General features: G+C 39.1%; 1 protein-coding gene across 1 annotated transcript in view; it reads right to left on the bottom strand.

Annotated features, from left to right (window-relative positions):
* The window catches only part of LOC121874933, a 28,690-nt gene extending 19,121 nt beyond the window's left edge, over window positions 1-9,569 (bottom strand). The window contains exon 1 of the mRNA XM_042379295.1: window positions 9,468-9,569. The gene's annotated coding sequence lies outside the window, so the exon portion shown is untranslated. The remainder of the gene's footprint in view (window positions 1-9,467) is intronic.
* Window positions 9,570-14,556: the final 4,987 nt, after the last annotated feature.

Here is a 14,556-nt window from a genome sequence, read left to right as displayed (position 1 = left end):
TTCCATAATTACCAATTCTAACCCGCAGTCTTCCATCTGTTTAGAAGCGGTTTTATTCACCCAAGTTTCCCCTCATCCCGCCAAGAACTGTTGAGCTGTCTTTTGTTCTCAAGTTATGCATTATTTGCTGCCTATATCTTACGGTAATTTACCTCATCAAACTAACAAATTTGTCTTTGCTTCTGGTAAAATTGAATATATTCCATCTTTATGTACTCTAGTGACGATGATGCCCGTGACGTGTAGATTGCTAAAAATAAACACAATACATATAAATGATAGATGACAGCTTTGGTTCTGACACCAAGTCCTCGTTTTACCCCTTTTGCTTATTAATTACGACGGCATTTTCCGGCTTTCTTGATATTTCATTTAGTTATTACATTTTGCAACTAGTTGCGAAGGAATACAGCGTGGGCTAAAAATGGACAAACTGTCCAAATGCACGCAGACCTCATTATAATGTACAAACAATACATCACTAGTCAGGAATCAACCCGGGACCTCCATGTGGGAGTAGGGAGCTCTCTCACGGCGCGAGACTATCAATGTGTCTCATAAGTTCAAATTTAATGCACAAGGAGCTTAATAAACGAACATTACACTTTCTAGCTGGATTCTGTAAAATGCTACTGCGACCATATACGTGACTCAGGCTAACCCTGGTGAAGGCTCCTGTTGCGTAATAAGACGAAGGAGCAGACTTTGTGTGAAAAACAGCAAAGCTTAGATTGCCTTTTGCAGTGCTCGTGAGGTGGTAGTGCTTCCTGTTCCCACATGTAGGCAGTGGCGTAGCGTGGCCTTTTTACAAAGAGGGCAAAAGGGTTATACATTTCCGATTGGCCAGAACAGTGATTTACATAATGTAAACATATATTAAGAAATAAAACAATAAATATCCCAGCACTTCTAATAAGGATGTCCGCTTAAAATAATTGATGAGGGTCAACTGAATGTATCTGAATAGTTGACAAGACAGCAGAGGACTCGGCCATTGACTGACTGGAATATGGTCTCTCTCTGGCTTATCTTACCGTAATGATAAAGAAGCCGCAGATAAGAAAAAAACCAGTGGGGTACAATTTACTACCTACTGGACTGGAACACTCGTGAACCACTCCTACCCCACCTGCCACTTGTGTTGTTCAGCCTCGTAACAAAAGATGCTGCACCCTACAATAGTGACATGTTACCAGCTACAGAGACTGGAATGTCGGTAAAATCCTTTGTAATCAAACAAATTCGGTAACTTCTCCGTGACCTATTTGTGATCAAACCACTACGTGACAAACAACAAGAGGGCAGACGAACACGGCAGCTACGCCCTCGTATGTGGAGTCAATGATGGTTAGCATGTGAGACATTATAAAGTCAATAACATCATGAAGAGAGATCTAACAACTACTGTACCTGCTACCCAGCACATAGGGACCACAGGGCTATATATGTATTATATATATATATATATATATATATATATATATATATATATATATATATATATATATATATATATATAATATATATATATAGCCCTGTGGTCCTATATATATATATATATATATATATATATATATATATATATATATATATATATATATATATATATATATATATATATATATATATATATATAGTGTATCTGGAGAGAGGAGGGCAGCAAGCTCAGGGGAAAACCAGAAGGAACCTAAGCCACGAATATCGCATTGTCCAATAGGATCAGAGACTTTGGAAGCCTGGGGCACCATTGCCCTGAAGTTCCTGAATGAGTTGGTTTTCAGACATTAAAACTACTGAAGACTCTAGACTAGAGCATCAAGTTACTTGTTCCATAGGCTCAGCCTAGTGATCCAGAGAATGTTTGCAGCAGTGTAAGAGAAGTCGTCCCTCACCCGAGGAGTTCGAGGGAATCTTCAAAATGTGATGTTTGAGCGTGTGTGTAAATTATGAACAATATAAATGTTATAAAATATATATACATGTCTACATAATATGCACATGTATGTGCTTAATCATATTCATTCACTGTAATTCTGTATGAATATAAACAGCTGCATACAGTAAATTGGAAGTTCATCAGAGGCACAGGTTTATTGATGGAACTTAATATACTGTACGCGACTGTATTTTGTAATACAGTATGTCTGTACATTATTGTAAATGCTCATCTTAATTAACGAAAAGTGAACGCTAGTCTTCAACACGACATAAAATAAACAACATCAATCAAGTCTTATTAATATTTCCATCATATCTTGTTTAGCTTACACAAAAAAGTTCATCAGTGTTGAGTATACCGTGAGAGTTAAAAAGCTTCTACATTGATCGCGGAGGGAGTGGTAGTGCTGCCGGGGTTAGCAAGTGCACATTATCAAAGTAGTTTGTGCCCGGTAAACAGTGAAGCATGTTCAAAGTTACTAGTGCAAATAAAACGCAACATGAAGCGATAAAAGGTGCTTCAATATATAAATTTGGCTGTAATATGAGCAAAGTTTGGACGTGGCAGCACACTGAAGATTCAACGACAACTTTGCAAAATATATACTGTATACAGCACTACACTGAAGTCGTGTCTTAAGAGATTTATGGACGTAGAAATTACTATTTTCTTCTCTGTCTTGTTCACTCACTTTCTCCCTCCATTGTTCTTACTTTCACTCTCTCCTATTGCATTACTCTAAGCCTTAGATTAATATACAATAGAAGATAGAGAGAATTCGAGTAAAAACAAAGGAAGGATAAAAAGAATGAACATGACAGAGAAAAATAAGTTGTTCTAGCCTAGTCTCGACGCTTGCTAAGATTCTTTCACTTCTGGATCGGGTATGTAAGTTTCACAATTGTTCCTATGATGGAAATTCCTCGCAACAGAAATTTAACTGAGGTACATAATAATATGAAAAAGATTCTGTATCTTAAATAATTGGAGTTAATTGAACGTTTCTAATTAAGGTAAAGCCTCAGGATAATTAATATACTAATTTTTGGATGTTATTTTTGTCGGCCAATTATGTGCGTACTGTAATTAAATTATTATTTTTTTCAATCTAGACCCAGTTTATCAAAGATTCTTATGATTCATTCCATCGTAATGGGATAACATGAGTTACAGTACAAAAACAATGTCATTTGTCCGTCATAAGTGTATCATTGTTGAACTGAGCCGTTGGATAAATTCTCAAAAATTCAGATAGGGAGAAATTTTGACGTATATGAGCTTATTAGAATTCGTCCCATAAAAGTATTAACACGTGATTAAATGCATCACTTCGTTACTCCCGTCTGTCCGTCCTTCTTACGCCTATACAGAGTTGTAGGACTCAGTATTGTTATTTGTTGGTGGATTCCCTAGTAATTATTGCTAAACCAGCTAAGAACTTAGACCTAAGTTGTTGAGGCGGGAATGGTTAATCATAGAAACTATGTACTTAAATGTAACTGTATTTCTGTTTATGTTGTATAAATTAAAGAAAACCTGTGAGGTTTATGTTGAATATTTTATGTATTCTACTAGAATATGTATTCGAGTTCTTGAAAATTATTCAGCAACTTTTTCTTCACAATTGATCTTCCTGGATCCTAGTGCACACACACACACCAAAAGTTGGGGAACTTTCTTAATAGGTAACTGAATACTGGAAAATCCTTGTCCATTGCCCTGACCAGTTGTTTGACGAGTCGAAGCTAGTAACGAGACTAACCTTCAAGGACGACAAACCATCCATTCTTGACCCATCCACCCTTAGCTGTCCTGTGCCGGCTGGCCATTACACATTACAACACAGGGGTTCACAGGCGACGTAAAATAGTTTTACCTGTCCTCAAGCAATGCAAAATCCCATGGTGACAGGGATCCATATTAAAGACTACTTCAGGCCTAAACTAACCGGCTTCGTCAGTCGTTCTCAGTCTCGCGGAGAGATCTAGTCCTTTTCTTCATGTCGAGTGTTAAGCTCTATTAAAACAGGTAAGTGGTGTTGCTTAATGGGTAACATACACATTTTTCCCTTTATTTTGTGTGATTCAGTTGTGTGTTTTTTTATTGTTTGTGTAGGGTTGTTGTTTGATTTCTTTACTGGCCGTCAACACCTGGATTATTACGGCCCATGTGTAGGGATGGTTGGTTGATTTCTGTAATTTTCTGGCCATCAACAACGATGGTCATTACTGCTGTAGTCTTGTTAATTTTGTCCTTCCGTTTGTTCTTTTGAGTTTTTTGCACATTCCACTTTTCGTCTGGCTCTTGTTGTACTTCTTCTTGATCTTGTCGTTCTGGGTGTCCTTTCTAGCTTGGTTTCCTCAATTGGAGGAGCGCATCCTACACTCTGACACTCCCGGTCGGAGGATGAATGAAGACCGCCACATTCTGCGCATTTCTTTTCCTCAGTCTTGCAGTTGTTGCTCTGGTGTCTAGAAGACGCGCACCTGTAGCACACGTCCTCTGGGGCCATGCACTTCTTGGGTGGGTGATCGCACCGCTGACACTCAAAGCATCTGGCCGATCGTGGTACAATACGTTGAGTTTCACTGGGACGGTGTTCCATCCCAGTGTAATCTTGTCAGGGAGTTTGTGCAGAAATCCGGCCACGGCGTAGGTAGATTCCCGTCAGGTCTTGTAAGGTTCTGTTCGACGACGAGTTTATTTCCTAGTAGTTCTTGTAGTTCGGTCTTCTCCATATGTTCTATGTCGGCATGGGAGATAACTCTCCTACACTTAGCTGTCATCAAAATGAACGACCACCTTAATGGGGGCGTCATTAAAGACTTTGACGTCCTTAAGTAGCTTACTTTTCCCCAGTCACCGAAGGTAACCATGAGACCACCATTTTCTCTAGGGACGACCTTAGTTACCCTCTCGATCTCTGAAGAAGTGAAGAATTTCTTCAGGACGAGAAGATTTAACTTCTCGGGGGGAGGGTGGAGGATACAACCTAACCACCTTCACAAGGTTTCAGTCATATTTGCATGGCTGTTCTCGGTTCGTCAACTTGCTACTCTGGACTGGGTGTATTGAATGTATAGGGATTTATTATGTTTAATGCACTGTTCATATATGTTTGGTTAACTACCTACTATGTGTGTGTATATGTTAATATGATTCTATACAAAACGTAATCTTACATTTCTCTATCCCTATTACTAAATTTTTAATTCAAAGATTTATGCTGGCTTGATATAAAAAATAAACATTAATTAAGCCTCACACGAAGCTATTGGAACTTGCTAATTTGTAATGGCATAGATTGAGAGATTTTCCTACTACAAAAAAGTTCTTAAGTTATCCAAAGCCCAGAGACAATAGTCAATGAAACCCATGAAACCTCAAATTCAGGCAAAGTTTTCAATCACGTAACAATATGAATAAACACTATGTATCAGAAATTACTCCGTGTTGTGTAGAATGTTATTCCTGTGTCCCCGTCTCGCTTACCCTTAGTTATATTCAAGAGTTAAGATGTTAGACGTTAAGTTCATAGCCATTCTTGGTTTACTGTAAGTTTAGTTCGTAAGTCATCGTTGTTAAGTTAATAATAAATACGTTAAGTTTATCTTCTTGATTTGCTCTCTCGGTGTCATGATAATTTACACTGGTGACAAATTGAACCAGCAGCCCAGCTAAATTGGTTGGTCAATCCTTATTTCATAAGTCTTATGCTTAACTGGAAACAAAATTCGGAGTAAGTCTACTGACTTTGTTTGGTTTTACACACTATGACTTGGGGTACAATATTTGGTATTCTTTATATTAAACCAATCCCAAGACGAACCTATTTTCAAAGTACCTTCACAAATGAATCCAAGCCGTAAATACCTTTCATAAATCAGGGGGTGTATTCCTGAGACATAAATAAAGATAAATTACTAAATGACCAAATTGTCAATTCTCTTGAATAAAGACGAAAGCTAAGGTACTCCATTGTTTCCCTTTTCCCTGTGTGATTTTATCAAGATTTATCTTATCCACGTTTCCATTGTGGATCTACATGATATTTGTATATATGTATATATATATATATATATATATATATGTATATATATATATATATATATATATATATATATATATATATATATATATATATATATATATATATATATATATATATATATATATATATATATATATATGTATATATATATATACACGCACACAACAAGTTATTTTGTTCGGTTGGAACGCGTGAGTGAGGTAGCGTGGTTTGAAGAAAAAGTTTTGCATCAATACATTAAGAACATACTGTACTAAGTGTTTGGTGGTGCATTAGTCAGCCTTTTTTTTTTAAGAAAATAGATCACGTACATTTACTTTTAATGCCTCTTCACAAATAGTTATTATACTATGTTATTAAAGTCTATGAAATATAGTACTGATAATAATTAGTCTATTATAATTATATGTTACAGACGGCTTACTTTTTCACTGTTAATTAAGTGAAAAGAGCAAAAAGAAAAGTTTACAGGATTGTTTTATTATACAGTATGTGTAGTGGCCATGGTCGCCATCCCTGATCTTATAAAAACACCTTGAACGATCCTCGCATGTCGGAAGCGAAGCAGATATGAAAGCTAAGAGGACTTGATTCACAACTAACTATTTCCAAAACCATTTCTCACGATATTTAATATCACTAAAACAAAACAAAAATTGAACTCCATAAAAATTCAACATAAACTAAAACCTCGTGGACGTTTGGCTGAATACCTGTAGTCATCAACGTCGGTTTGTTTACCTGTCACCTGCCTGTAATAAAATTGGTCTCACAATTGATCGTTACTAAGTGTTTGTTGAGGTGTTTCACAGCACGACACTACCCCCACCACACGCACCTTCCCGCCCTCCACCCCTACCTCTCCGTCCTCCTTCACCACCCCCTCTTCTTCCTCCATCACCTCGTCCTCCTCCATTATTCCCGTAAGAAGGGGAGTTATAAAGGGAGATTAAAAGGAATGCGAGGAGTGGAGGTAAAAGTGGAAGTTAAGAGTGGAGGATAAGAGGAATATTAAGCACGGATAATCGTCCCCTTCCGCCTTAAAACGCTTCTGACTTTGGACAAAAAGGGGTAACATTTTGTTTTAGTTATTATAAATGGAAATATCTTCATATTCTATCAAATTTTCTGTTTTCATGTAATATTTTATTGATTAAAACTAAGCTACAATTGAATTAGGCTAGGTTAGTAATGGTGCTATTCATTTATATGGAAATCATTGCAAATAATTTATGCAGAGTATCAAATTAAAAAGTTAGTGTTTAATAATAATAATAATAAGAACGGAGCAGAGCCAATAGAACTCATGGTGTCCATAACAACACTATAATCCTAATAAATGGTAGATACAATGACAACCAATTGCTTTTAAATGCATTTAATAATGGGCGGGTCAGCTCCTACACGATCTGTCGAAAGTCATGCGACTCTTGGCCAACCACAAGAGGAACTCGGTCTCATGACATCCGTACATAGGGATTATGTTATCCCGTGTCTTATTACCTTGTCCCGAAAAAATCTGTCGGACGCATGATTGTCCCGCATTTGAGAAGTCCAATACACAAAGTAAAACAACATTAAATACATTAATATTTGACGGGTTAAGTCGTTTTGTAATGAGTGAGGTCGTGATTTTAATCGTACTAAGGAAGTCATAATTTATGTTGCCACCATTCATATCAGTTTTGTTGAGGGTGAGCTTAGATTTAGAGCCACGAATACTCTCAACTTTTACTTTTTACTTTTATCCCCTTCACCACTGATCGGCTCGTTAGCCGCTTGGGCGACCGATCACGTCTGTTACGCACTGTTGGCAAGTACTGGGCATGCACTGGCTCCTGAATGTATCTGAACCTACTCCAGTGCTTGTCAAGTTTGGTGTTGAAAGAGCTCATACTCGGTGCCGTCACGACACTCTTGCAGATTGTTCCAAGAGTTAGCAGTTCTCACTCCAAAAAATTTACCCCCTCACAGTTTTCTGGGCTTGCGGCTTCTTCAACCTTGAGCTGTGACCCCTTGTGGGGCGAGCGTCCGCCAGCTCCAGGTAAGGGCACTCTACTGAGAAGTGCCCCTTGAGATGCTTATAAACCTCAATTGGTCTCCCCTTGCCCGTCTGTAATATAAGCTAGGAAATTTCAGGCGCTCTAATCTCCCAGGGTAGCTGAAGTGCCGTAGTGCTGGCACCTTTGGACATTTTCAATCAACTGACAGTCCCTAGCATATGTCGGGGACCAGACGGGGTGACAGTACTCCAGGCGGAGTAATTTAGTTGCCTGATTTACCTTCTTCTCGCAATGGCCCGAGAACTTCAGCTCATTGTCAACATATACACATTCAGTCTCAATTAATGCAGTTGGTAACGTCCCAGGTGCATCCTCTTGCACTTCGTGACATTGAATCTTAGCAGCCATTTCTTCGACCATTCTGCAGCTCTTCACAGTAGGCGTCGTCCTTAATTTCCCGAAATAACTTGGCATCCTCCGCAAACATTTGTATGGAGGAATGTACAGCGTCAGGCGTGTCATTTATGAAGCAAACAGACAACAGCGGGCCCAATATACTGCCCTGTGGTACCCCGCTTGTGACGGGTACACATGATGATTTCGTGCCAATAATCACAACACACATTGCTTGCGGTCATGTAGAAAGTCTCCGATCCACGCTAGGATATTTCCCCGAATCCCGTACCCTTCCAGTTTAATTTTCAGCCTTTCATGGGGGTTCACTGTCGAAAGCCTTGGCAAAATCTAGGTATATATTGTCGATATTACCACCCTGTTCCAGAATTTGGGTCCAAGACAAAGTATAGTCGAGCTCAGTGACACCCCTCTCACCATCTCTCTTTCTCTACTATGTTGGGCCTCTATTAGCTCTGTTAAGATCAAACCAGTATGTGTTAAAGTGGCTTAGAAAAGGGAAGCAATAGACATGAATTCAGTTTCTAAAAAAAATAAGAGATTAGGGTTCTTTACTCATTTCTGTCTGGAATGTGTCAGCACCATCAAAATAGGTTCTCGCACTTTATTATTCAATAGTCGGATTTGCTTCATTCAGAAAACTGTTGTGTATTTCGGCGCAGCCAGCTGGTACATAGTAGAATACTGTTCTCGTTCAGTGTAATACATCTATATTGCAGAACCATTTTCACGGTACTTTCGCTCTGTCTGCACATGCAGCATAGGCGGATCCAGAAGGGGGCCAGGGAGTCAAGGCCCCCTTAGACAAAATCTGGGGACCTCCCTTGAAGCTTTTGAGACCCCTTGTAATGTTTAGACTAGTGCAGTTTGGTGCAAGTCTGCATCACTTACACTTACAAGGTTGGAAATATTACACCTTCAACCTTAGAATAAGTCCTAATGTCCAATGCATATGGCCTCAAACTGAACTTGCCATTGCCAGTGGTGGTTCAGATTTTGTGCACTTTAAGCCCTGCTGTTCACGTAACAAAGCAGCAAGGTGGGCGACCACTTCACGTACCTTCTCACGAGAACGTTGTGGCGTGTAAGCGTGTGGTGGCTACCTGCAGCTGACGTCCGTGTTGTACAAGAGTTAAGCTCCGTGTGCCTCGGTACATTCCAGCTGGCCAGGTCAGTGGTGCGCAGCTCATGATAACAAAGACTGCCACCAGATCACTTAATTCATGAAATAAAAGGTGTTTGAGATTTCAGTATACATACCCGGATTTTTTTAATTACAACGACTATCTTAACTTTGGTTTTTACTTCACCCACCAACACCCTAGCTCCCCCCTCCCCCCCACCCACCAACACCCTATCCACCCACCCCCTCACCACCATCCCCACTTTGATTCGAACACATTTACCGCTAAATGAACATGGAAGATAATGGTTATAGATTTTCGCACCAGTAGACCACAAGCAGACCCTGTAGCTGAGATGAGTACATTAGTGTATGCAGTGTGTATTTCTTATAAGATTACTATTGATTTGTGTGTGTGTGATATGGGCAAGTTTCTTTACACCATTTGCCTCTGTCTACCCACCAGTAATTGGGGACCTGGATATTTATCGATTTGCAGATCGTGTTCCGGGGTAATGGTTAGCCAGTGCAGTTGGCGAGTTGTCCGGTCTTCTCGGACTATTCCTTGACACTGGGTCATGCAACTCGTTAACTTAGGGTGTGGTTGTTGTGTTGGCGACAGTTTCTACACCCAGAGAAATTCATGCCTAGGTAGCCCTTGGACCAGCCATCCTCGTTATACGAAGGACAACCAATATTATTTAGAGGATAAATCGAATTTCAGACACAGGTGTTTTGCGGACTGAAGTTTGTCAAGGAGACCGTCCTGTTAGCTTTAGCCAGGGAAAGAGACCGCCTATTAGTTATTTTTGTTTAGTCGGTAAGAAGTCTAGTTAACGTTAATAGGTGAGGAAACCTTGTTGTTAACCTAACCTAACCTGACCTACTTAATCTAACTTAGGAAACATTATCTATCCAACCTTCTTAATCTAGCCTTACCAAACCTAACCACTTACTGTAACCTATCTCAACCTAACCTAAACTAACTACTTACCCTAACCTAACCATACCTAACCATACCTACCCCAGCCTAGCCAAAGTGACCTCCTACTCTCTGTTCAACAATTATAACCTCACTGAAGCCGAACCAGAACTGAGCAAACCTTGGAGTACCTCAGTGTGGCTTCTTTCTTAAAATAAAAAAAAATAAATTACCCTGACGCGATCTCTCTCTCTCTCTCTCTCTCCAGGGATGTGGGACGTGATTAACTTAGTTTTAACGTGAGTTGGGTAATTTGTTAAAGATTAAGCAAGTTAAAAAGTAAATGGTCATTGTTCGGCTGTAATTCAGATGACTATTTTAGACTGGCAGGTAATAAACGAAATTTTGCCGGTTGCTTTAGTGATGTTATAACAAGCCGACTGCCATAGTTAGGGTATGGCCGGTGAAGAGATTGAAATTAACGGAGGTATTCAAATTACTGTATCGTAAAGCGTTCTCAGTGTAATAAAGTGTATGTACGTGTCATGAAGGTTTTGCAAATGCCACAAAGTATTTATAAGTGTCTCAAAGTGGTCTTAAGTTTCAACAGTTTTCGTAAGTGTTGTGTTGACATGTATCATAACGTGTTCGTAAGTAAACGTAGTGTTTATAAGTGTTTCATGAAGTAATATAAGCGATGTGAAGTGTTTGTCATGAAGATTTAAAAGTGTCACAAAGTAATTGTGGGTGCCAAAACACCCATACGTGTCTTAAGAGTGGTATACAGTGCCGTAAAGTGGCATAAGGTGTTAAAATGCCACAAAGTGTCACTGTATGTCACAATTGTTCATGTAATATCCAAAGATTTTATAAAGTGATTTTAAGTCCCAGAAGGTCTCTTAGTGTCATTATGTTTAGTAAGTGTCGTAAGTGTTGTATAATGAAGTGTCCTAAAGTGTCATGAAGTGTCAGATTATTCTAAAGTGTCATGAAGTGTCAAATTATTCTAAAGTGTCATGAAGTGTTTTAATGTGCCAATGCGCTAAAGTGCCGTAAAAAGGAATATAATTTCATAGTGTCATGAAGTGGCATAAAGTGTCATAAAGTATCGAATAGTTATCACGTGTCCAAGCAACATAGTGTTATATAGTATCGAAAAGTGTCGTACGGTACTGTGAAGTTTTTCAGTGTCAAAGTGCCATGAAATCTTTAAAATTTCATAAAGTGTCATAACGTGTCATTAATGATAAAAAGTGTTGCAAAGTATCTAGAACAATCGCAAAGTGTAAAGTGTATCATGGAGTATAGCAAGGTGTTGTCAAGTGCCACGAGGTATCATAAAGTGTCAAGATGGTGCCAGGTGATGACCTTTCTCTGCGCCAGGGCTTCCGCTACCACCAGCACAAGGTAACTACTACTGTACTAATACTGTTCTGTATTACTGTCCTGTTTTGACATATTGAACAAGTTCTCTTAGTCATCCATTTAGCATAAATTAATGCTTGAGATCATTGGTTCTGCCGTAGTTGTTCCTGTAAGTTTAATGTGAATAATCATAAAGGTGTTTGTGTGTGGAATAGACAGCAGGTAATCTCAACTGGATTTTTTTTTTTTCCAGGTAAGTGTGAGTTAAAACAGCTCTTCGAGGGACACACTATATCTCAGGTACGTCAAAATTATCATATTCATTGATTATCGTTTTATTCATCAGCTAAGTCTGGAGTCCTTCGTATTCCACATCAGTTTTAAAAGGAATGTTTCACTTTTCCCTTCCACCTTTTATGAAATCGGTGTCCCTCCTTTATCAGCGAGTAAACGTGACGCCCCCAATTGTTCCCGCGGACGTCTGACCCACTCCTTATCCTTATACCGTCTTTGTGGTCGCCTGTGGTCCGGTCATTGTCTATATGAAAGTCTCTCCCTTCCCTTCCCTCACTCCGTTTATGAGGATATCGGAGTACTCCCCTTCCCACCTTCTTTCCTTTAAAGCCTCATCTCTCCCATGCAAGTGGGTACAGTGATCACACTCGCCTGTTTTAGATTCATCTGTATCTCTCCAGGAAAATTCTTGCTACACCGAGATAAAGTGACCCTCACAATGCTGCTGCAGTACAGTATTAGCTAATTGACTTCGTGTTTTGGAGGAATCATGTCCTCTCTATTAGTTGTTGATTCATCACACAGGTCCCAGCCATAGTTGGTAACAATCTAACCTAATCACTGGGATTGGAGCTAAGTAGTAATGGGTCCCAATGTCGGTAAGTAATAATTTCAGTGGATCCCAGTTTTAATGGGCTCCAACCGTAATGCCTCACTGGCGATTAGGATTAAGGCCTTTTTGGGGAGAGAGCCATTTGATCTTGAAATTTTCATTGTTGACCCTGTAACAGCTCATCATCAGAGACCAATGTTTTTGGTGAGTTGGGGCTCTCCTCCCATTTTAGAGGTGTAGGAGCATCCTCAGTCCTCACACTCATGCCCCAGGAACGTCTTCACACCTCAGGTGTATTAGACTCGTTTTTCAAGAACAAAGTATTCTTCGATGAAAATTTTAGGGAGGCCACGTTTTCCTAAGTTTGCATAAGACAACATTTTTTCTAAGTTTTATGAAGACAGAAAGTCATTCGTTTTTACTATATTGTGAGCGGCGTTTCAGCCGTTCGGACGGCTGGACTGTTCTTTGTAATGAGCTTTATTGTCCAGTGTTTGCTACAGGAGGAAACTGAAGTACCCGGAGAAAACCTGTGATGATTGGTTGGGTCACACTGAATTAAGCTTGAAAAAGAGAGCATTTGGATAAAAATAATTTGCTTCATGCATTTATTTCCATTAACCATAACCCGGAACAATAAGTGCAACTTTAATGTGATACAAGGAAAAAAATTACACAGAAAATAAAACCCAGCTATGAAATTTTGCGACAGACTGTATGTTGTTGTTTTTGTTGATTTCCAGCTTTGATGATAAAAAACCTCACACCTACTTTAATGATCTAAATACTGGTTTATTTTGTTTTATCTATAATTTTTATTTATATGTTAAGGTTGATAGGTTAACTGTTCTATAGGTCCTTTTTGTTAGTTGGGGTTTGAACACTGGCATCGTATCAAATGAAAATCATTGCTCCAAAACATTGACAGACTCGTATAGTTCGTCATATGCATATGTACTTGAACACTGCAGATGTTGTATACGGAGACAAGTCCTAAAATTAAAGTACGTGCCTCCATAAAAGTTCGTGGGGGTCTCCGTGTGTGTGGGCGAAGCCCATCCCCACCCCTTTCTGAACGACAGGTCTCTGGGCACGGGACAACGCACACACGAACATACATGGTGAAACTGTTGGAACTGTGTGTGTTCAATTAAGACCTGTTTGACAGGAATATTTGTCCATGCAAATATTGTGTTGTCATATAATGTTTACACATTTGCATTTGTGTGACAGCATATAAGGGTAAAAATTGGCATGGACAATATGACCACAGTCCTCTGTTACCTGAACCATGAGACGCTTCGATATGTGAAGACGAAGCAATACAATAGAGGGGGAGTGGAGGAGGCGTGGGGGGGGGGCGGGTGGGTGGCATGTAATATCATTACAAATATATGGCAATAGACCTACTTCAATACTTTCCTTTAGTTATTACATGAAGGGTTTCTTACCTGCTTGGTGTGTTTCCTCCAGTAGACTGTTGCCTTTGATTCGGACTGTTCCACTACGACGTTGGCCAACCGCTTCACTGCTCATTGTTTCGAGTCTTCGTCTACATCGAATGTTTTATTACCTATTATTCAGAATGGATTTGCGTTGGATATATAGAGGAATATATGAAGAAGATTATTATGCTATATATATATATATATATATATATATATATATATATATATATATATATATATATATATATATATATATATATATATATATATATATATATATATATATATATATATGCGTGTGTATATGCTGAGTATGATCATCAAACATTGTGGGGAAACAAACGTCGACTTACTTGGTATAAACTGGAGGTTGGTTAGTATCTTCCCAGACAAAGGCTTCTTCCTGGTCCCGGTCTGTCAGTCCAAGGAAAATTTGTGTCTTCC

This window comes from Homarus americanus, unplaced genomic scaffold (assembly GCF_018991925.1).
Source record: "Homarus americanus isolate GMGI-L3 unplaced genomic scaffold, GMGI_Hamer_2.0 scaffold56009, whole genome shotgun sequence".
NCBI lineage: Eukaryota > Metazoa > Arthropoda > Malacostraca > Decapoda > Nephropidae > Homarus > Homarus americanus.
This window is presented reverse-complemented; position numbering and strand designations above follow the sequence as displayed.